The sequence below is a fragment of the Mauremys mutica genome, chromosome 6 (assembly GCF_020497125.1).
Source record: "Mauremys mutica isolate MM-2020 ecotype Southern chromosome 6, ASM2049712v1, whole genome shotgun sequence".
Taxonomy (NCBI): domain Eukaryota; kingdom Metazoa; phylum Chordata; order Testudines; family Geoemydidae; genus Mauremys; species Mauremys mutica.
In genome coordinates, this window is record NC_059077.1 from 5,399,314 (window position 1) to 5,423,870 (window position 24,557).

A 24,557-nucleotide genomic window follows, 5' to 3' on the forward strand; every position below is an offset into this window, starting at 1 on the left:
GCTGTTGACCAACTGTGGCAAGAGGGGACTTATGATTTAGTACGTGGGCAGTTCAGAGGGAAGGATGGAGGGGCCACTGAAGCACGTTGGAGTAGGCAGTTTTCAGTCACAGATGTTGCTGCTTGTTGTAATTGCTCTTGAGCAGGTACATAAACCAAACCAGCTCCAGAGATTCCCGTGGTTTCTGTACAAAGGCCAAGAGTAATTTCCTACTTAAAAAAAATAATGTTGTCATAATTTCTGTGCTATAAAGACTTCTTCTCTTTTCTTCAGGAGCCAAAAGGTTTTGGGGCTAACTAGCTGGCCAGGGAAGAGTGAGAAGGACCGGGTGCTGCAGTTGGAGCTGGTGTTTCCTTGGAGCAGAAACATGGTATCAGGCCTGTTTCTTGGGGAATACTGAAGGAGCAGCAGCAGCAGGAGACAGCTGCACAGGACAGCTAAGAACAGGAGTCAGAGAAGGAGGACTAATAAAAGCTTGAATAGTAAAATACCAACCTTTATATTTATATTAAGGTTCTATTTATTAATGGCTTATCCAGGGTTAATACATGTCTAGTAGATGTGGTCAGCATGGTATAGTCATGAACAGTGTGTGTTATGGGTGCTTGTAAGCATATTAATGGAAAGCAGAGATTGTTCTAAGTGATGGTTATAAGTAGGGCTGGTCAAAAAAGAGCAGTGAGTTTTCATTGAAATAAAAATTTTCTGTTGCAGAATTTTCTGTTAAGAAAATTGAAACGAAACATTTTGTTTTGGGTCATGTTGTTTAGGGTCTGCTTGAGCCTCCATAGTTCCTCATGGGAGTTGTGTTTCCGGGCCCATAACGGCGTGAGCTGGCCCCTTGTCCATGATGATGTGGCACCTCAAAAGAACAGGTGTTTAAGAGAGCAGCAGAGGAGCTGGCAAATGGGGGCCAGGTGGTAATCAGAGAGCTACCTCCTCAACAGGTTAAAAACCCTGCTGTTAGCTGACCCAGGAAGAGGGAGAGCAGGTAGTTTGGAAAGGAGAATGCAGCACTGCTGGCTATGGAGCCCATGGACTAAAGTGGGGGAGAGACAAGAGCAGTGCTGTGACGCTCAGGTGGATCCTGGCTAGAACCATGGTGCAGTTGGAATCTCTTAATCACAGGGAAGCTGCAGTTGTGAATCTAGGGACCTAGATAGGGGGAGACTTGGGGGGAAAAGACTCTCCAGTGAAATCAAAAGCCACAGTAGAGCTGACAGAGCTCCCTGGCTCTGAGGTTACTGGACGGGGAACCAGGAACCCGAAGCTCTGGATTGAGGGTGAAATTGGAAACCCCAAGAGGGAAGGGTTTGGGCCTGAAAGGGCTGAAGTAGACTGTGTTTCTTAAAGACATAATACACTGAACACTGGGAAGGGAACTTAGTTGAAGTACTCTGTGCTGCTAACATGTTATTGGGACTGGATAGCGGGGTGCCAGCAAGGACATGCTTTACTATGCAGTGGTGTACTCTGGGGTGGGACTCTGCCCTAGAGCCCTTCATGCCCGTATTCTCCCCTATGGGCTGGACTGCATATTCCATGATCCACTGTGGTGACTCCCTGTGGCTGAGGTGCTGCATTCCCAAACTCCCAGGGATGCCTTTCCAATTGCACATGGCATTTCTTTGCTCAGTTAATTTTTTCAAAGGGAATTCTAGAGCTGGATTGGATGCAGGTGGAACAAGTGTAATTACCTTCTGCATTGCCCCAGGCTGCAAATGTTCCCTCTCATGGACCATTTAAGACCACAGCTACTTCAGGTGAGTGAGAATGTGTCAGATCAAATTAAGGGCTAAATGATTTGGACAATGAAGGGCTAAATTCAGGCTCCTACGGGCACAGAGGCATGTGTTGGGAGTAGTGGAGCTGCTAAAGGATGGTGTTAAATCTATGTAGCAGGGAAAGGGCCAGCAGGGGATACTAGTGGGAGTATGTTCAACAGCTGCCCTTATTAATACCTTTACAAAGATGGAGGTGCACTTCCCCTCCCCCAGTGTTGGCTTCTGCGTACTCAGGGTTGTGTAGGGAGGCTTGGGCCTTGGATACACTGATCAGCCTGGGGTCTTGACTCTGTTACTGCTGCAATCGCTGTCTCTCCCCCCTTGGGTTGGGGGAACTAGCTGCAAACTGCTGTGCTGGAGATAAGGGGGGAAGTTTTTGCTGCACCTTCTTCCCCCTCCCATTGCACCCCACGTGGGCATCCACCATTGAACCCTAAGAAATATTCTCAATAAGAGATGCTCATCTGACTCCAACCTGACCATCAGTGGGTGGGTACTTGAGACTTATACTAAAGTTTGTTTGTTTGGTGCTCAGATACCTGGGTAATAGGAGCCACATAAGTACCTAAAATGGATTCTCATTGATATAGTATGACTGGATAGAGGGAGGGGCTGAATCAGAAAGAGTTCACTCACCTGAAGTGAATCTTTTTTTGACTAGGTAGCCATAGAAAACTTGTCAGCCCTGCAAGGGCACAGTTTCTTTCAAAGAGTCTCTGGGTCTGTTAATGTTTCTCCTGTGACTTGTTTTCCTAACAGCTGAAATCCTGGAGATGCTGCTTTGTCCTGTTGGTGCACTGGGAAGTCCCCAAAGTCATCACCCAGAGATTCCAGGGGATTGGTGTCTGGTGAGTCCTACTCAGGCTCCCGTAAGTGCGTGTAGTGAAATTCTCACCAATCAACTCCAGTGGGAGTTTTGCCTGAGTAAAGCATGAGTAAGTACTTAGGGACAGCGCCTTGAGTTTGTTGTGCAGGTAGCTTACAGCTGGATTCTGCAGTGTGAACCTACCAGACACATATGGGCATTAATTGCTGATAGAGGTAAGAGCTGTTAGTGGGCTAGTCTCAGCACAAACTAACTCCCTTTCTGTTTTGATCCCCTATTGTCTTGGGACATCTAGACATAGGAGGGGCAGCACAGTCCAATGGAAAGAGAACTGGAGTGGGACTCAGGACACCTGAGCTCTGTTCCTGGTTCTGCTGATGAGCTGGTGTGTGACCTTGATTGTCACTTCCCCTCTCTGTGCCTCGGTTTTCCCTCCCACCTTGTACCTCTTGTGTATTTAGGTTGTAAGCTCTTTGGGACAGAGAATGCCTCTTATGTATATGGAACTAGTGCAATGGGGCCTTGATCTGGGTTGGGACTCTAAATGCTACTATAATACGAATGATGATGATTTGATCCAAACAAGAGTTCCAAACTGTAACCAACTGTCCGTTAAGTTCCCTCAGCAGCTTTGTCCTCTAGTGTAACTATTTTTTTCTTCCTCCTGCATATGTTTCTGACTTTATTGTGCAGCCTTAGGCTTGCGGGCCATTTGGAGAGAATTCAATGATGTAGTCAGATTGCTGAACTTTAAATAGGAGTATCTGAATTGAGCAGTGCCTGCTACATATCCCCTGTGGAAATGATTAAGAAGCTTTTGTGACCCTTTTCAATCCCCAAAGGGTTTTTCCATTGACATTCTTGTGAAAAGCATTAGTTAGATACGAGTCCAAGAGCACGTGTGTGTGTGTGTGTGTGTGCTGGATTTGTGAAGGCTTTTGATACTTAATCACAGTCTTCCTATTGCGTTCAGCACCTATGGGATATGGGTGGTCCAGGCAGGACATGCCAAGGTATGTTAGCATGGGAGTACAGATAAGTACATTTCTCATGTTATATTTGCATTCAAGCCATTCAACCCAGCTCCATTCTGAAGCCCTGTTCAGCAATATTTAGAATATTTCCACCGTGCATTGTCATGAATTGATTTCACCTTTATGTCCACGGTAGATGAAAGTGTTAGTATGGCAGAATCACTTTGTCACATTATGTTCAATGCTGCCACCTCATGGAGATGAAAATGGCGAACAAAATAGAACATGCCTCCATCACTTCGGTGCTGTGGAAATGGACGTATTAAGTACAGGACAGCCACATACATATTTTAACACTTTCTCACATGAAGCTATATGCTAACAGTAACTGAAATTAGAAATGGGCAAGATGAACGAGTCACATCTATGCTATTTCACGCAACCAGTGCAGGATTGTTCCCAAGCTTTCTCAACTGTCTTTTCTCCCCACCCCCCAAATCCAGTTTTAAATGACTTGATCAACGTCTAATTCCCTGGGGGAGTCGATACCATAGTGCAATAGATCTCACTCTCAAAGTTTTTTCCTTGGTCTATAATAACATTAAATTACTACATTGTTGGAAATATCTAAGTCTGCTACAAAACTGAAGGTAGAAACCTAAACTTTTTTTAAAAATTGACTGACCCCTTCTGTATATAAATAACACGCAAGTTGCCCCTCAAAGGGGCCTTTCAGCTGATGGCCTCCAAAATGCTTTAAAAGTAGAAGTTGGGTCTCACAGCTCCCTGGTTCTCCCGTGAGACAGGGAAGTATCACTCTTCTCATTTTACAGATGGGGACACTGAGAAATATGAAGCTTCAGGTGACTTGCCCAAGACCAAACAGGAGTTGATGTTCGCACTGGGGTCAGATTCCCTGCTTCCCAGCCCTGTTCTCATTCTGGCTCTAAATTTGACAATAATACTTCAGTGTCTGCTTCCACATGGGTCATACATCACTTTGCAAACAGTTATGAATGTAGCCCCCTCCCAACCCTGTTTCAATATAAGTATCATTATTCCTGAGTTACCGATGGAGGATCTTAGGGTAATGACTTGCTCAGGGTCACACAGGAAGTTGGTGGAAGAGCTGGGAACAGAACCCAGCTCTCCTGACTTCACCACAAGACCATCCTGCAACTGAAGAGAATTACTTAATTATGCCATTTTTCTGCTCCTGTGACTAGTTGCCCCATTCACATGGATAAAATAGCTGGCAGGATGGCAGTAACTCTGCTGAGTGGCAGCAAGGGAGAACTCCCCACTCCCAGTGCTGGGGAAACCAGTGAAGAGATCAAAGGGGCAGGGGCTTTGTGGCAGCATATAATTCATTTTCTTGTCATCTAGTATGCCAGGTGCAGTTAGCAGCCAGGTGCTGTTAAGAGGGTCATTTACCACAGCTGTTGTAAAATGAGAGGCAGTGCTCATCATTACCCAAGGGTTAGCAGAAGAAATCTATCATATGTGTCTCTAGTATGACACAGCCAATCTTTGCCCAGCTAAGCGCTGCACTGGCCATTTCTCGGAAGCTTGGAGGCCACACCTGATGGTCACGTTCCGCTCCATGTTACAAGGCCCTAGAGAGGAGGTTGTTTGATCTGGAGGAATGAGCACTGGAACCCAAAGCAGCAGGATCAAACTGGAGCATTTCATGGCTGGATTTGTAATATCAACTGGCTGCACCAGTGTGTTAAAGATTAAACCCATGGCTGGCTTCACTTCAACCACGCATAGTCTATATATTATGTCTGATTATTTCAGACATAAAAATCTATTCATGTAGCTTCACAACACCCTAGTAATGTTGGCATTATTATCATCATCATCACTATTGTAGCACCTAGAGGCTCCAGCTGGATCAGAGTCCAATTGTGGTAGGTTCTACTCAGAGTTGGGCCCTGCCCCAAAGAGCTCCTCATCCTTCTTTTACAGAGGATGATATGGGGACAGAAAGGATAATTCACACATGGAGCCAGGAACTGAGCCCAGCTTTCCTAAGTCCCCATCTACTGCCTTTAAATCATCATCTCTAAGGAAGAACACAAGAGTTCATAATTCTGCATTAAAATCCCCTAAGGCTGTATAATTTGTTGGTTACTTCTTCACCACAGTGGGTGTGTGGGTAGGTGTGTGTATAGACAGAGACATTTACACAAATTAAAAGGAAAACTATGCACACTAACCTCTGATTTACATAGTCCCAGTTCGTAATTTAAAGACAATGAATAAAACCAAGCCGAATTCTTTAAGGTTCAAGCCTCCAGGGCACTTACAGATAATTGAATTTAGTGGAGGATGGTGAATGATATGAGTGATCAAATAAAAAACTTTATTTAGAATAAAATAATTAGTTAAAGCAAACAGGCATTCCAGTAACCATACACCACATTTATACTCGCAGTGTAAGATGATATGATGCATCCAGAGTTCACCAGTCCCTGAATGGGAAGAATGTATGTAATCCTTGATGGTGGATGGTGCACATAATATAAAATTAGCATGCTACCCTTTCTATAATCAATTATAATAATGCTCCTTAATTAACATTCAAGCCACCTTTGACCATATCCATATTTCTGCTACCATAATTAATTATTTTCTACTTTCTCACTGGCTATTTAACATTAAGCATCATCTTAATTAACATCTGTGTAAATGCAATACCAATAACTATCAATATACAGTAGATAGCATTTTCCAAAACATAAATGTTTTAAATAAAATGTTAGAACCAAAATAGGACCTGGAGTTATGCCCTAACTTATCTCTCACTTGCCTCTGAATTGTCTTACTCCACTTTACTTGTATTTTGCCAGGCTTGGCTTGACTCCTGTCAAGTTTGTTTTTTGGAAATAGCTTTTTGAGCCTACTTACATTTCTATATAACATAAGCAAGCATCATCTCTATAAGCTACAACATGAACTTGCTGACCAAACTTATTGAAATAAACTTATTACAGCTAACTGGTTCTGCCTCACTGATGGGTGTGGTATTCAAATGTGACTAGCTCTGTCAAACTCTTGCCTTGGTCATGTCCAGACACAGACTAGTTAATCTCTTGGTGACAGGTGGCTCTGTCATGCAACCTTGTGCTGGGAAAGTGCTGCACCAGAAGCTCAGGAACGGCCATCTCTTGTTTAAATTACACCAAGAGCTGGATTTTTCAAAGGGAATCAAGGAGGTGGATTTTCCTGGACAAATAGCAAAATGCATGTGGCAGCAAAGTTTTCACTTGAGGACTTGCAAGACTGGCATTTAGATTGGAATGCTTCATGTTTGCACGTGAATTTGGCATTCAGGTATCCATGTAAATACACTCAACTGGCTGCCCAGCAGATGGAGCCTGAATGCATGCAAATATATTACATTCTTCTCTGGATCTATATGAGAAAAGTGTCACAATGCTGGGAGCTTGTCTGGGATGGCTTTTGGCATCTGCCATCATGCAGAACCACCTGTTAATGGAAGGGCATGCTTTCAGTTTTGATGTGCAGATGTATAGACCCTAAATAGCTGATTAGACATGCACAGTCAGTAGCTCCCAGAACGGATGGGATATTTGTTAAATTCATAGTGGCAGTGCTGCTGCATATATCTATGAAAACTAATAGAACATTAGGAGAGGGTGCAGATTATGATTCTGGCATAACTGAAGATTTAGATCTCCTGAGTTACAGTCCAGTGCCTTAACCATGAGACCCATCCCGTAAATTTGCCACTCTTTTTTTTTTTTTTAAGAAAATTACTGGTGGAGGCAGGGCTTTTGGATATTCAAGGTCTTTCTTGTTTTAGTGACCTATAACTCAAAAATACTTGACCAACTTTCTTCAAAATTTGCAGAAAAATTTTCCTTGATGTTTAGAATGCAGTTAAATTTCAGGACAAACCATTTTTCTTAGTCTACGTTATAGTGGGAATAAGAAACAGGCATTGTAATAAAACCTGGTTACAAATTTACTATAGAGAGAATATTCAAGTCTATGAGTTGATTGTTTCCTCTCCATTAAACTGGTAAACAATGCCACTTAGTGGTTGTGAAAACACAGTGAGTGGCATAATGTCTAAAACATTACTTAAACTCAAATAATTCAAGAGTAATGGGGGAAGATGAGAGCTGAAAGTTCATCAGTAGATTCCACAAGGTGCTGAGTGCTACCTGTGTGGTGTCAAGAACTCTCAATTCCCACTGAAGACTATATGGGAATTCAATGCACTAAGCACCTCGCGAGATCTTAGTACTTATTCCAAGAGATCAAACTCTACAGCTTATTTGTATCCCCACACAAAAGGACATTTGTTAACTTTTGAATTTAAAGTTAGTAGATTTCAGATCCTGCCAGAGCAAATGGTAAAAAGCAAGGGAAATAAGCAGTTAAATCCTTTAACACCAAGAACCCCTTCTTAACCTCATCCACCTTCTTGCCATCAACCACAGCCCACACCTGTCAACCATCAGCCTGAAAAACCAAAATCCGGCCTTATTTCTGACTGTGATTAGTAGTTATATGGTCACCTGTTTGGATGATTAATTTAGGGTTTTAGCATTTATGTGGCTTCTGTAAGTTACATCATATGTAGCTCTGTCCTGGCTTCATTATTGGTGGGTGTAAGTAAGTGAGGCTCAGTGTTTTGCAAATGGTGAGAGATGTTTTTCTGTAATGCTTATGAACAGATGGGTGGAGGATTAGCCCACAGGTAAATTGGGTGGTTATTTTTATGTAGAAATTATGGAAGTGAAATCTGCATGCATGTGTGTGTTGGTGTTTTATATTTATGGTTGGAGTGGAGGTGGGATATTGGTTGTCCAAAATGAATATGGAAATATGGGATATGAGAGGTAGAAGGTAAGTAGTTGAGGTTGAGAAGGGAAACTGATGAGTAGGATGTAGATGTAGTGCAATCAAATCATTCAGTGCCCCCAAGTCTCTCTTTAATGGCCATAAGGAACTTCATTTTACATCTCAACTGAAAGACAACACCCCAAGAAATACAGGGTCCCTATCACCATACTACAGCTTGGTTTCAGGGCTGATGCAGAAGAATTACAACCACCTACTGAGTCACCAGCCCTACTCTGCAGCACTCAAGTGTCCCTTAGAGGGTTCCCATTTAAATGCATTAGCGGCTGGTTTGTATTGTGAGATTCAACAACACTTCAATTGCAGGTGGTATGGCTGGAAGGCAGAGTACTACCTGAAAAGGAGACAGCATTGCTCCAATATGTCTCACAAACCTCAGCAAGTCTCTTACCTGTGGGCTGAGCTGTACGTGAAATGTGGTAGCTCTGTTCAGTATCCTGCATGCATGCATAGCCTGTTGCGTAGTCAGAAAAACCCTGTTACAGTGCTGTAATGAAACTACCCACCTGCTCCCAGGAAACAACAGAGTGACGTTCAGCTGGCTCCCTTTCCACAAATGTCTACTCCTGGAGAAGCTTCTATAAAACAAAAAGTAGAGCATGAGCTCACCTTGCAGACGTGACACTAAGTGCTACAATCTGTCTGGTTTTATAAGCTAAGCAGAGTCAGGACTGATATGAAGTTAGTTAAAGGGGAGACCTCTAACGAATACTGGGAGTAGGTGGTGATCTTGTGTCAGTATTGAACCAATGCTCTGGCATTAGGGGGCACGGTGCTGCTGAAGATACCATCCTTTCACTGAGACACATTAAAGACAAGGATCAGGAGCTTGTTTCAAAAGACCTCATGGAAATTTCCATAAAAGCAGAGGTTTAGCACTGGTGTCCTGGCCAAACTCTCAAAGTCAGGTAATTATATTTTGCCTCTCTAAACATGCCTGTAGTTTGTTGGAGAAAGTATTTTTTTGCTTGATTTGAGATGTTGTGCAGTGCTGCCATGATGTGTTAAAACTGCCGTGTTCCACTTCAGAGGTGGATGCACTTTAGTGGTTAAGTGATTCTTTTAAAGGTTAAGTCAGTGATACTCTGACTGAGGCTCAGGAGCTGTAAGTGGCTCTTTAATGTGTCTCCCCTGGGTCTTTGCAGGACATGATTCTTAAACACTGTGTGATTTACTTATTAACCAGTCTAAGTTATTATCCAAACAGGGTGCTTTTACTCTGTTATTAACCAATTGTAGTTGATAAAATAATAATACTTGGTCAGTCATTTTGCTGTGAGAATAATATAATATTTTCCCTACCATACTGTTTTAATATGAATATATAGTAAATTCCTCCTAACCGCAACAGGGCTGGGCCCAGGATTCCTGGGAGGCTTATCCCCCAGCCTTGTTCTGGTCACTTAAGACAGGAGCTAAGGTCTCCCCGCTGCAGGGCACTGTCCACAATGGCCACTTCCCTGACCCACTGATCACTACATTCAGTTCAAACCAAATGCAAACCCAAGTACAGTAAGGAATGAATGGAAATGGTTAAAGGAAAGAGGGAACCCCGCCCTGTGGGCACGGGGACACCACACACAGCTGGCTCTGGGCTGCAAGGACAGGTCACAGTCTGTTCCTCACACGTCCCAGGGCCTGGCTGCGCTGTGGTGACACCGCGGGTCAGACACCTGCTCTGGCGGTGGCCACACGCCTCAGGCTCTCGAGGACAGGACCTTTCTCCCCAGCATTGGCCCTGATGTTGGGGGCACGTTCCCACTCCGAGATGGGCCTGCAAGGCCTCTTGTCTGACATCTCTCTGTGCTGGGTCTGGATCCTCTGCCCAGGGTCCCCCTCGCACTCCCCAGCCGCTTGCCGCGCTCAGCTCCGGGGTCACTTATGGTGCAGACGGAGTCTGCGATCCCGGCTCTGGCGCCAGGGCTCCCCCTGCAGCTCGGCTCTGGCGCCAGGGCTCCCCCTGCAGCTCGGCTCTGGCTCACCATAGGCCTGGCTGGTCTGCAAGGCTCCCGCTCCCCCGCTCTGGCCCGCCAAGCTCAGGGCTGCTGCTCTGCCTCCAGCCCACTGCCCAGCTCAGGCTGCGGCTCTCTCCTTAGCTCCGCCCAGCTCTGGGGCAGGCAGTTCCAGCTCACACGGAGGACGGGACTCCAGGCTCCTGACTCCCTCATTGGCCTGCCTGCCCTGTCAATCAGGCTGACTTGGAATACTGGCCTTTCCCCATTGGTCCTGGGGCCTGTCACTTTCAGGAGCTTGATTTCTTATTGGCCCTTCCCCTTTCTCTATAGGGAGAGGGCCAAACAAAAAGAACAAAACCAAAAAACCATTAGGTTTCAGGAATGGGCCGACAGCCCCCTTATACTATTCTGCATGGTAGTATTCGGTGTAGACAACAGTGCTTCTATATCCTGGGAAATTTCCCAAAATCTGGGAATTTTTGAGTAAAATGTTTCAATTTGGGAAATTGGGAATTTTCATTCAAAACCTAAATAATCCTGGGAAAATTTCATAAAAAGTGAAAGACTTTCCAAATCTCAAAAATCCTGGGAAGGTCTATAAAAAGTAAAATATTTGTGCTTCTTTTAAATTTCCCTCAAAATGCATTCTTCCATTGGTGAATATTTGTCACATGATTTTCATAATCTGGCTGTGCTGCTCTCCTGTTGGTGGTGCTTCAACGTACTATATCATGACGGCACAAGTGTGCACATGCACTCACAACAAACCAACCTCAGCAACAGCTGGCTGGCAGGTAACGAGGAGATGGTTATCAAATTTCTCTTCTAGGTAAGGTTTCTTCCAATAATTAAATATATTGCAATATTTATTGATTATGATTAGTTTCTTGATCTGTCATTACATCTCTAAAATTTTGTCTTTCGTGCTTGGAGTTGCACAGAGAATGTGGACCAGAACATTTGGCTGTTCATAAATTTGTAACAGCACCTTCCTCCAGGCAAATATTAAATATCTTCGCCTACTGTGTTAGGTAATAATATATAATATGTTCCCTTCTTTGATTTAAATATAAATCGAAATATACATTACACTAATTATCGCATTCCATTATTTCAGAGATCTCTTTCCATTGAGAAGAGGAAGAGGACTGCAGGAGTAGACAAAGATCCGTCCACGTTGAAACAAAAACAGGATAGCACCCCTGACAAAGTAAAACTCAGAGATTATAATAATAAGGAAAATTATATAAGAGAGTGTTGTTTGTTTTCTGTTCGCTTTTTTATCTTATTTTATAATCATATGTTTACTTTTTATTTTTTCAAAGTAACTTTGATGTACAGTACACTGCAGGGCACATGCTGTACTTATTAATACTTTTGTATTGTAATACTTTAGTGAAATTTGTGCAAAATACATTGTTTTCTATAATTTCAATCCTACTCCTCATGTGTTAAATATTTACTGAATAAGTAACATAAATTTAAAATTGAAAAACATGTCTATACCTATAAAAATTATAATAAATGTGAAATATCTCGAACAAATAAGAATAATTTGGATATAATATATATATTATATAGTTATTAAAAACACACATATCTTACATTCCCTTGAGATTTTGAAATAAAAAACTTTATCTGGGAATTTTTCACCAGATTTGGGAAATTTTTAGCGCTAGATTGAGAGAAGTTGGCATCACGATATAGAAGCACTGGTAGACAAGCTGCAAGGCATAGAGAGATTAAATGACTTGCGTGGAGTCAATCAGTGGTAGAGCTGGGAACAGACCCCGGGGTGAAATTCTGGCTGTACTGAAGTAGATGCGAGTTTTGCCATTAACATCAATGAGGGCAGAGTGTCATCCTAGAAATTTAGTGCTCATGATCAGACGTGTTGGCTACTGAGATAACCATTATGTGAAATCCTACATACAGGGGTAACTGGGTGAAATTCTCTAGCCTATGTTGTACAGGAGGTCAGACTAGATTATTATAATGGCATTTTCTGGCCTTAAAATCTATACTAATCCTGTGGGCCGAGCTTTGTGGGATGCTTGAAATAACTTACCCTGTAGCATTCTGCATATAAATAAGACAGAGGTGATGCTGACGGGCAGAGGAAAGCATTTTGAGGAGTCTGCAGTCATGGTGCAGTCTCCTTTGGCTGAGGGTATATGCCTACAGTTGATCAATGCAGACCATAGTTAAGGAGTTTAGTACTCTTGGATTCCTCGCTGACGCTAAACTCTCCAGATAGTTTCCACAAGTAAAGCCTTCTATCACCCCCAGTTGGCTAGGACACTCCGTCCCATCAGGATGGGACGATCTGGCCTCAGTTATTCAGGCCTTTGTCACTTCTCAGCTGGGCTACAGCAATGTAGTACATGTGGGCACAGAGCCGTTATTTAGGAAACTCCAGCTAGACCAGAGAATGCTGCAGCACATCTCAGCAACTGTGTCTACTGGGAGCACATCACCCCTGTTCTTCGCTCCCTAACCGGTCTCCCACAAAATAGTGAATCAAGGTCAAACTCTCAGTCCTTATCTTCAAGGAGTTCCATGGCCTGGGCCCAGGATATGTAAAAGAACCTAAAGTACTGGCCTGAAGAGTGTGTTTGACGACTGCTCTCCTCTGACAGAACAGAGCTATCTGCAATAAGGGTAAAAGCTCATCTGTGCAGAAGACAGAATTGTCTCGGGCCAGTTGGAGATGGTTAATGAACCTTCCCGGGAAGCTCATCACATACCTCACTGCCTTCTGCTCCAAGGGAAGGTTCATTTCTTTGATCAGCCTTTTCTAACACACACAAAGCAACATGGATATTTTAAAATGATACAGAACAAAACCCACCTACTAAAGCAAGACATTCCACTGCATGTGCTTCTCTCCCTGGGGAGAGGATGAGAGAACAAACAACACGTGACAGATGTTAGACACATTGCTTAATGCATGACTGGAAGGGACTCAGATACTACAATGATTACTGCGGTATAAGAACCAATACAGATAGAGTAAAATATTGATGCTAACTAAATATTGGGCCAAATTCAGGGCAGTTGCTCCTGTTAAGGCCAGAGCTGAATTTGACTCTGTATTCAAAACAAGTCTAAGCCAGTTAGGAGGCACCCTGCAAATCAATTCCAAGCACGACAATAGGTCCAGAGGTGGGCCTGGGTCTCAAAATTTGGATCTGAATTTGCCTCAGAATCCCAACTTTCCCAGAGCTTGGGAAGTTTGGATTAGTCATGAAGTTCAGATCAGGATCTGGGATGGTTCACATCTGTTGTTCAGCTTCAGGTCCTGATTCAAGTCAATGGATGCTGCTGCATACAGGGACAGTAGTTTTTCTCTTTGTCTTCCTGTCTCTTTTCCCTTTCAAGCTGTCAGTGAAGGTGTCTCTTCAAGAAAGGTCTGGTCTTCAGTTAGGGTGACCAGACAGCAAGTGTGAAAAATCGGTATAGGCAGTGAGGGTAATAGGAGTTTATATAAGAAAAAGACCCCAACATTGGGACTGTCCCTATAAAATCAGGACATCTGGTCACCCTATCTACAGTTAAGGCAAGCAATGATCCTTTTATCGCAAGAGAGCAATACCCTGTAAGGCCTGTGGCCTCCATGGCTTTTGCCTTATCTGCTGATTTAAAGCAGGCACAAGCACAGGGATGCAAAGCATGTTAGGAATTTTTTTGCCAGCATATCCAATGGCCGGGCTAGCAGTGCTGTAAGAGCCCAGCTGTGCTTGTCAAGGGGGATGCTCTGAGATGCCATCTTTGGTTTGATTGCGTATTGCTGTGGTGTGTTAATGTGTTAGGATGTCAGATGCACGAAGCTGAGTTAGAGCGAGATGGAATCAAAGGGCCTGGTGCTGATTAGGCCAGGATGAAGAGAAGGAAAAAGGGAGTGTGAGACTGTGGGTGAGGAGGAGAGAATAGCAAAGGGAGTGCATGTTTACCCACCACATGGTTTTGAGGAAGGATTTTTAATCATACACTAGTGAAGGTGTAAAGCTGTGTGATTTAGGCTCACTCATTCACTCACTCATTTTCACTGGTCTGGCTTAGGGGGCTGGGTGTAGAGGAGGGGATGAGGGCTCTGGGTTGGGGCCAGAAATGAGGAGTTCACGGTGCAGGAGAGGGCTCCAGGCTGAGGCAGTGGGTTGGGATGTGAGAGAGGGTGACGGCTCCAGCTCGGGGTGTGGGCTCTGGGGTGAGGCCAAGGATGAGAGATTTGGAGTGTAAGGAGAGGGCTCTGGGCTGAGGGGTTCGGGGTGTAGGAGGGGTCTCTGGGCTGGGGCAGGGGTTTGGAGGGTGGGAGGGGGATTAGGGCTGGGGCAGGGGGTTGGGGTGCAGGGAAGGTGAGGGCTCTGGCTGGGGGTGCAGACTCAGGTGGGGATTGGGATGAGGGGTTTGGGATGTAGGAGGATGCTCTGGGCTGGGATCGAGGGGTTCAGAGAGCAGGAGGGGGATATGGGCTGGGGCAGGGGGTCGGGTCACGGGACTGGGAGTGGGGTCGGGGTGCAGGCTCTGGCTGGCACTTACCTCAGGCAGCTCCCGGAAGCAGCAGCATGTCCCCCATCCGGCTCCTACATGGCAGAGCGGCCAGATGGATCTGCATGCTGCCCCGTCTGCAGGTGCCACCCCGGCTGGTGCCATCCTTCCAACCTGCGCTCAGATAGGCAAGGGGCTCTGTCTACCTGAGGAAAGAACCACAGTTCCAGTCTCCAGCTGACAAGAGTCACCTCCCATCTATGGGCCATATAGAATAGAGGCCCTCATCATTTTTCCTTCGATCTGAGTTTGTCTGTTTCTCTTTATGTTTGGTTAGGGCAATTTACTAGACAAACCTCATAGTTTTGAAAGGGTGCAGATAACTTCTATGGGTACGTCTACACTACGGGATTATTCCGAATTTACATAAACTGGTTTAGCAAAACAGAATGTATAAAATCAAGTGCACGCGGCCACACTAAACACATTAAATCGGTGGTGTGCGTCCACGGTCCGAGGCTAGTGTCGATTTCTGGAGCGTTGCACTGTGGGTAGCTATTCCGTAGCTATCCCATAGTTCCCGCAACCTCCCCCGCCCCTTGGAATTTCCAGGTTGAGATCCCAGTGCCTGATGGGGCAAAAATCATTGTCGCGGGTGGTTCTGGGTAAATGTCGTCAGTCACTCCTTCCTCTGGGAAAGCAACGGCAGACAAGCATTTCGTGGCTTTTTTCCCTGGATTGCCCTGGCAGATGCCATAGCATGGCAATCATGGAGCCTGTTTTGCCTTTTGTGACTGTCACCGTATGTGTACTAGATGCCGCTGACAGAGGCGATTCAGCAGCGCTACACAGCAGCATGCTTTTGCTTTTGCATGACAGCAGAGATGGTTACCAGCCATACTGTACCATCTACCATACCATAAATTGGTAATAAGATGATCATGGCTGCCAGTCCTTTTGCACTGCACTATTTGCTGCTGTCATAAATTGGGAATGACTCCCTGAGTCAATCCCTCCTTTTTAGTATCTAAAAATAGAATCAGTCCTGCCTAGAATATGGGCAAGTGTACTAGAGAACCACTGTATCATAGAATCAGAGAGCACAGCTGCTCTGTGTCGGATCCTACAGAAATTATGAGCTGTATGCTATTCACAGGGGTTTGCTCCTGCAACAACCCCACCTGTTGATTCCGTTCTTCCTCCAGCCTTCCTGGGCTACCGTAGCATTGTCCCCCCACTTGTGTGATGACACAGTGACTTGTTAGTGAGAAATGAGTGGAAGGCAGCCTCCAGCTGCTATGATAGTCCAGACAGGACATTAAGCAGTGTGTAGGAGAGGAGCCCAGCATCCCGCTGCTAGTCCAGGGGCAATTGAATCTTTTCTTTACACATGAAGGGTGGGGGCTGATGGAGCTCAGCCCCCTGTTGCTATGATGAAGACGGTTACCAGCCATACTGCACCATCTACCAAGAAAAATTAGGGGCAGGCACCCTTGATCGACCTAACTGATGCTAGTCGGCATGGTTACCAGTCCTTTTGCACTGCCCCATGTGCCAATAGGCTGATGATGACGATGGGTATCAGTCTTATTGTACCATCAGCCACCCATGGTGGGGGGGAGCAAGGATGTTGGTGTTGAGTGCTGCAGCATCGCGTCTATTTGCAGCATTCAGTAAAGATAGGGTGACATGTAAAAGAATCAAGAGAGGATTGTTTTCCCTTTCACATCTGGGGGTGGGTGGCAGGGTGCGTAAATTGCCGAGCTATGCCCTGACCCACCGCGGACACTGTTTTTGACCCTAGAAGCATTTGGAGCTCAGCCAAGAATGCAAATGCTTTTCGGATACTGCAGGAACTGTGGGATAGCTTGAGTCCTCCAGTCCATAAGCGTCCATTTGATTCTTTGGCTTTCCGTTACGCTTGTCACGCAGCAGTGCGCTGACTCCCTGCTATGGCGTCTGTCTGGAGATTTTTTAAAAATGATTTTGAATTTCGTCTTCTGTAACGGAGCGCTGATAGAACAGATTTGCCTGCCCTTACAGCGATCACATCCGCATGGTCCATGCTGGAGCTCTTTCTTTATTTTGGTTTTTAACTGCATCGCCACACGTGCTGATCGGAGCTCCACGCTGGGCAAACAGGAAATATTCAAAAGTTCGTGGGGCTTTTCCTGTGTACCTGGCCACTGCATCCGAGTTCAGATTGCTGTCCAGAGCAGTCAGTGGTGCACTGTGGGATACCACCCGGAGGCCAATATCGTCGATCTGCGGCCACACTAACCCTAATCCGATATGGTAATTCCGATACTAGCGCTACTCCTCTCGTTAGGGAGGAGTACAGAAACCGGTTTAAAGAGCCCTTTATATCGATATAAAGGGCCTCTCAGTGTGGACGGGTGTGGCGTTAAATCGGTTTTACGCTCCTAAAACTGGTTTAAACGCTTAGTGTAGACCAGGCCTTTGAGAAAAGGACTAAGAGAAGCACTGGCTTTGCAACATGCACGATTTGCTGCACACTGAGGCTGTTAAGGTTTTGTGTTTCTGTCTGGTTATTGAGGAGTTAAAAGGACCCCAAGAGTTCAGCACTGGCTGTGGGTGCAAATCAACATCTAAACAACCTTTAACCGAAACGGCAGGGATGAGGAGAGAGAGTCTGAATGGTGAGTGAGGAAGAAGCCAATTGTATCTGTTCATTTTCTAGTATAAATATCCATATATTCTGTTGGTTTAAAATATGCTTGAAATAGTTATTTATCCATGTGTCCATACGCTACCCCCCTTAGTATATAAACCTTTTGTCTTGGTTAATAAGCTGCACAGACTGTAAAATCTTCATGGCAGGGAGCAGCTTGTTGTTTTGTGTTTGTACAGGGCCCAGTGCAATGTGCTGTGGCCCATGAGTGGATCTCCTAGTGCAACCACAATCTAAATAACAATATGCTGTTGTCCCTTAGCCAGGGACCAATAGCCCTTCCCTCACAGAGATGACAAGACAAAATTTAAATAATCTCAATGCTTGACTGCCCTCTGGTGGTTTTATGTATGTACATGTATCTTTTTAAATTAAAATATCTAACAGAACATAATCGTAACCAGTTAACAGCAGAAATTTCGGGTACCTATAAAGCTGTCGGGAGCTTTAGAAAAAAGTCTAACGTAGACACAGCTTCACATCCTTCATCTCAAATGAAATCAGTGGAGTTACATCAGGGATGAATTTGGCCCCGTGAAGGTTATAAACATAGAGCCATTGCTTTGCTGAGGATCAGGTGGAAGGGGAAGCTGGGCTGAGATGAAGAAGGTTCTTATTCAAATATTGGAATAGTTAGAACTATGTCTGTTCTATGGACAAGCAAAGGACTGGAGGCTGTCCACCTCTCACCAGCAGTACATCCCACACACCCCCAGTGGCCGTAGACCAATTTCTGTGGGTGGTGTGATAATTGGACCCACAATTATTTGGGGGTCATAGTGGATCACAAGCTAAATATGAGTCAATAGTGTAACACTGTTGCAAAAAAAGCAAACATAATTCTGGGATGTATTAGCAGGAGTATTGTAAGCAAGACACGAGAAGTAATTCTTCCGCTGTACTCCGTGCTGATTAGGCCTCAACTGGAGTATTGTGTCCAGTTCTGGGCACCACATTTCAGGAAAGATGTGGACAAATTGGAGAAAGTCCAGAGAAGAGCAACAAAAATGATTAAACGTCTAGAAAACATGAACTAGGAGGGAAGATTGAAAAAATTGGGTTTGTTTAGTCTGGAAAAGGGAAAACTGAGAGGGGACATGATATCAGTTTTCAAGTACATAAAAGAAAAATTGTTGTTCTTAACCTCTGAAGATAGGACAAGAAGCAATGGGCTTAAATTGCAGCAAGGGAGGTTTAGGCTGGACATTAGGAAAAATTTCCTAACTGTCAGGGTGGTTAAGCACTGGAATAAATTGCATAGGGGGGGTTGTGGAATCTCCATCATTGGGGATTTTTAAGAGCAGGTTGGACAAACACCTGTCAGGGATGGTCTAGATAATACTTAGTCCTGCCATGAGAGCAGGGGACTGGACTAGATGACCTCTCAAGGTCCCTTCCAGTTCTTTGATTCTGTGATTCTGTAACCGTGAGCTAAACTGTAAAAAGTACATGAGTTTGTAAGATGTCGCAAAATCTTCTAATACTAAATGTCAATGAGGTACGAAAGGGAGACAGACTGAATGAGTCCAAACAGAAAGGCTTCCTGATATATCTCAAGGACTGTGTTAAGATCATGCCTCCTAACTGAGAAAAATGGAAAGAGAAATCACTGAACCAAAATTGGTGAGTTGGAAACTAGGCCTTATTGGTGGATAAAATAATGAGGGGATGGGCTGTTTCACCCATCATTCCCCTCTTGGGTCCTTAAAGAAAGAGACTTTGGGGTAAAAAACTGACTACTAGAGCAAGCTTCGCCACCATGGATGCCACCCCCACCATCTCATGGGTCCCCAGGCCTTCATCCTAATCCTGAGAGAGGTCCTGACCAGACCAGGCCAGAGAGAGGGACCCAGATGATGGAGGGGTATCTTGGTAGAGCTGGTCAGGGAAGTCTGCTCATTATTAAGAGTAAGAAGAGCCAAAAGGACCTGGAGTTCCAACCATAAAGTCTGGTGGACCCAGACTCTAACTCCTTCCTGTGCTCTGGAAGGGCTAAAATATGCTCCTGTGTTTTACCCAGGTTCTTGTCAGTGAAGAAGCTAATTCTGGAGGCTGCTGCGCACTCTTTACTTCCATTGAAGTCAATCCTTGTTGAGAGCACTCAGCATCTTGTAGTGCTCAGCCACTCATATGGTCGGCTCCATGATTAGTAGAGCTCTTAGTCACACGTTCCTCACCCCAGCTCAGTTTCGTACCTGGGCCTATAACAACCACTGCTTGCAAGGGAGGAGCCTCTTTGGATTCAGAATGAGAGTGCAAATAAGACACAGGTTGAGGGGGATGTTGACTGCTATGGCCAGTCCTGAGATGCTTTCATTTTAGAGGGGATGGGATTTGGCTCCTTTCACACTGTGAGTAGCCCACCTGCCATGGCAGTAAATTAATGCTGCTTGTAATCTCTCTGGTATTTAAAATTAATGTGGCACTGGCAGAAGCCATTCCTAGAGAAATGGGAAGCTCATGGATTTGATTAGGATGATTAAGAGTAACATGAACTCTTGGGTGCAGAAGAGACAGCTCTGTTGTTAAATCAGCTGGGAGAATGACATTCAGGGCCCAATCCTGTGAGCCCGCTGTATTTTTATTTCAGTGGGAGCTCTGCATTCAGAGGACAGGTTTTGCAGAACCTAGAACAGCTGTTTCCTGTAGTCCCCCACAGCACCACACATACAGGCACTAAAGTTGTCAGGACTTGACCCAAGACCTTCAACACCCAAAACAAAGGCCTCTGTTACTTGAGCTAAGGGAACGCCCACACTAGAAAAGGTGGGGTTTCTGTTTTGTTTTACTGTGTTAGCTAACACATGGTAGCTAATAGAGGGTAAAATCCTGAGGTAAAAAATTGGTTTGCAGTTGTCACAGGTCAAGATAAACATTAACCTTGACCTTCTAACCCAGTGTTTCTCAAACTTTATTGCACCGTGACCCTGTCTGACAACAAAAATTACTACACGACACTAGGATGGGGGTTCAAAGCCTGAGCCCAACTAAGCCTCACCACCCCAGACTGGGGTCCATAGCCAAAGCTCGAGCCTCATCACCCTGGGCAGGGGGTGGGGGGTGCGAAGCTGAAACCCAAGGGCTCCAGCCCCAGACAGGGGCCTGTAACCTGAGCCGCACCACCTGTGGCTGAAGCCACAGCCTGAGCCCCACCACCCAGGACTGAAGCATTCGGGCTTTGGCTTCAACTCCAGGTTCTTTTCTAGTGAAGGCAGGGCCTTAACAGATTTAGCTGAAAAAAAGGAGCAGGCTGTTATAATCATTGGAGCCAATTATTAGCAGGGGATAAGAAAACACAGCATGGAGCTGTGAGAGGAAGGATGGTCATTTGGTTAAGACGCTGATCTGGGACTTAGGATACTGGAATTTAAGTCCAGCCTCTGCCACAGACTCCGTGTTACTGGGCAAATTGTTGATGAATCATGAGAAGGACAGGGCCATGTTTTGAGAAGTTAACAAAGTCCGGAGCAGCCGCTCCAAGTTGATAAGCACTCTCCCTGTCCAGTGGGGAGCTGAGGACATTCAGTGGCATGTAAGAGGTAATCAGCACCTTGTGGGATTGGGCCTTAGGTGACTGTGCCCTATAATTCCCATTGCCTTCAATAGGCTCAGCAGCAGGCCCCAAGTTAAGACAGCCCAGGATGACAAACCAAAGGAACTGAGAGGTATGGAAAAGCCTGTGGTTCCAGTAGATGTTCAGGAGAGATGTTTTTGGTACATGACACCTTGTTGCCTTCCTTGGAAAACATGATTTTGTTTGTAGTAAAGCCCAAGTAGGACAGAGACTTTTTTTTTTAAATTCATCTTAACCCTGAGCGGTTGGGGGAGAAACTAGATTCCAGAGAAGATATTAAGAGATCCAGATATAAAGAGATCCAGCTGCTGGGCAGAAGGTTTCCAAATAGGCAGGTACCTCAGGAAGCAGACAGCTGTATAAACACGCAGTGGAAACATCTCTATAGCAAGAGCCGTGCTAGGTACAAGAGCATTCCCGCGATGGCTAGAACAACTGCAAGAGACAAGAAGAAATCTGCCAATCTTCTTGAACACACGATCTGGTCGGATACAGTCTGTTGCCACCATGTGATCACATTCCATGGTGAAGAGAGTGGCATAAAAGCGGACAGGTCCGTAGTGTGTGCTGAAGCAGCAGCAGGGCTGGTTCCGAAGCAATTCTAACTAGTCCCTTGGTGGTGCTGATCAGGCCTACATTGGGGTCCAGATCAGTGTGAGTTTGATAGTGTGAGTCAGGTTTATAGATGTTTTAATGTAGTGCTCGGTCCATGCAGCTCACTGTATGCAAGGTGAGTGTGGTTGTCAGGACAATTGGATGAACCCTGCCTGGCAAAACCCATTTTTCAAACCCAAATTAACTTTCTTTGCAGTTTGTTTTGACCCTTAAGTCAGAGGGAGGCGAGAGAGAGAATTTGTCTCCATGTTTGTAGATCAGGCTTTTGCTTCTTTCCCTTGCCCTACTATTTCCAACACCCTCCTGGTGCCCAGAGGTGTCCCATGTGTTAGAGGAGAGACAGCACTCTCTTATGGTGATTGTGGAGGCTGTGTCTTCTGTTGCAGATTATAAAATGGAATAGCAGCTGTGGCAACTAGACTGCTGCCTCAGCACCTGCTCCAAGGTCAGGGGATGGGAGACCCATCTCTCTCAGCCCTGCTTCGTTCCTCATGCAATGAAGCCATGTTATCGGGGGGCGGGGTGGGGGAGAAAGATGAATTTTATGCTGCAAAACAATGCAGGTTAGCTAACATGTGGCACCAACACTGAACATGAGGGCTCATTGTGAATGTAACCAGGTGGGGCATATCTTGTACCCAGTTCTCCACCACTTAAGTCAATGAGAGGTACGTCCTTGACTTCAGCAGGAACAAGCGCAAGCCCAGATTGAGCACCTCACCTGCTAACATACAAAGCTTTCTGGGCATCAGCAGCATTAGCCCTTAGTGTGTGAGTTCAGTGACATTAGACTGGGCCTAATTCCATTCTAGCCATGGGGAGATTTCATGCTGTGTTCCTGGGTCAATTGTAATTGGTGCAGGGGCTTTCCTGACAGGCTTTTGGATGGCCACCAGAAACAGCTCTGGTTTCCCCCGGGTGTGTTTGTGTGCACTTAACTTTAGGCACCAAGGTTTGAATATTCTGGCCTTAACTTCTCTTTCGCTCCATGTTTTTGTCTGTAAAACGGAGGAAATTGTGTTTACCCTCTTTTTGAAAGGTACCTTGAAATCCATGAATGGAAAATGAGAGAAAACGGCAAAGTTTTAATATTGTGATCTAAAACTGAACATTCTGGACACTGAAGGGTAGAAATAGGGCTTGACATGCAGAATAACCACAACTCACACAGGACTGATTGTGTAACACATATGATGGATGCTAAGGTAGGATTTTTTAGATATCATGTCACAATTTCCTTGCTTTGGGACCAGCCTACAAATGCTAGGGCTGGTGTGAAATTCTGCTCTTGGTTACATCTGTAGTGACTCCACCACAGTCAGTGCAAATACTTGAGATTTACCATGGGGTAAAAAAGAGCAGAATTTGTCTGAAAAGTGAAGATCCTTTGGGAGCGACAGGAAATTTAGGCTGACTTACATTTCAATTAATGAGAGAAATACTGACAGATCTCTGATGGTCACCAGTGACCAGGAGGACCTCAGGTTTACATCTTATCTGAAAGACAGCACCTGCAGAAACTCATGGCTTCTGTCACCATGCTGGAGCATGGTTTCCTGGGACACACTTCTGTTCTTTCCATCAACAGTGTAAGTCTGTGTTTAAACTGCATAGATTTCAAACTATATATGGAGCCGTGAGGATCGTGTTTGGCCAGGTATTGGTACGATTCCTATTTCAGGCAATGGCTCAGCTCTCTGGTGGGGAAGTGAATCTCCCAAGGTGTTGGCAGGGACTCCTTGGTGACAGTGATTATCATCCTTCATTAAGAACTCAGGCAGCCTGGGAATTTATTACATATTTAGCTAAACAGCATAACGAGGTTAATAACTTTCTCCAAAGATAAGGATTTGCCCCCAGACCATAAAAACCGTCCCTTGCTGAGACAGAAGAAGAAGCAGAGAGAGGCGAAGTTATTTTCCTAGTGTAGTCCTGTGTCATGAGGATCCTATGTGGTGAGGTATTTTATTGACCTGTATAGTTTCTTTAAATTTAATATTTATTGAAACAAATTGGTCTAGGAAGCTTTCAGACTAGCAGAAAGAGAACTTGGGGAATCATTTCAAGGGAGGAGGTTGTCCATGAACACTGATCTCCCTGTAGCAGGGCGTATTCTGGCAAACTGTTTTAAGGCAGTAGGTTACTCCTGTTAGAAAAGGGATTTTATCCAATATAGAAGTGTAAAGTCTCAGGTTGTGTCTGTATGTTTATTTTCTGTGTAACTTGGATATGTTTGCTTTCCTCACACTATTTCATCTTAAATCTGTATGTTTTCTATTAAATAAACTGTTTATTTTCATCCCAAGCAGGTCTCTGGTGTGCAAAGTGTGCAAACGTGTGCGAAAGTGAGCTGATCACTGGCGGGCTGGTTTCACACCCTTGGGGCTAACAAACCAGAGGGGAAGAGTCTGTGTGTCTGTAAGTAAGAACTTGGGAAAGACAGATTTGGGGAGACCTGGAAATGGGAGGGCTCTTGATGTCACTTTGCAAAGCGTAACTAGGCTGGCGAGAGCTAGGATGAGACCTTATGCTTGTGGGCAGGTATTGGTGTCAGGGAATTGTACCACAGCCGCACAGCACAAAGGCTCCCAAAATTACAGGGCAGGAGGTGACAGAACTTTTTATTGGTCTGGGTGGACCCCAAAAGACACATTGGTGCTGTGCAGTAATGCTGCATATGGAATGTTGGGCGCATCATCTGCACTGTCATCATGTGACACAGTAACGAGGTAACAGGGCCTATTTATGTA

The 24,557-nt window shown here is 44.9% G+C and overlaps 1 long non-coding RNA gene across 3 annotated transcripts; it reads left to right on the forward strand.

The window, feature by feature from the left end:
- The first annotated feature begins 993 nt into the window (after nt 1-993).
- Nucleotides 994-24,226, forward strand: LOC123372172. 3 transcript variants are annotated; one of them, XR_006580153.1, is made up of 5 exons: nt 994-1,763; nt 2,544-2,632; nt 9,248-9,391; nt 11,556-11,648; nt 24,114-24,226. It is a non-coding gene; the product is annotated as an uncharacterized LOC123372172 (long non-coding RNA). The 3 variants fall into 3 exon arrangements; XR_006580155.1 differs by lacking the exon at nt 9,248-9,391 and having other exon boundaries at nt 2,544-2,653; XR_006580154.1 differs by lacking the exons at nt 9,248-9,391; nt 24,114-24,226 and having other exon boundaries at nt 11,556-11,873.
- The last annotated feature ends 331 nt before the right edge of the window (nt 24,227-24,557 follow it).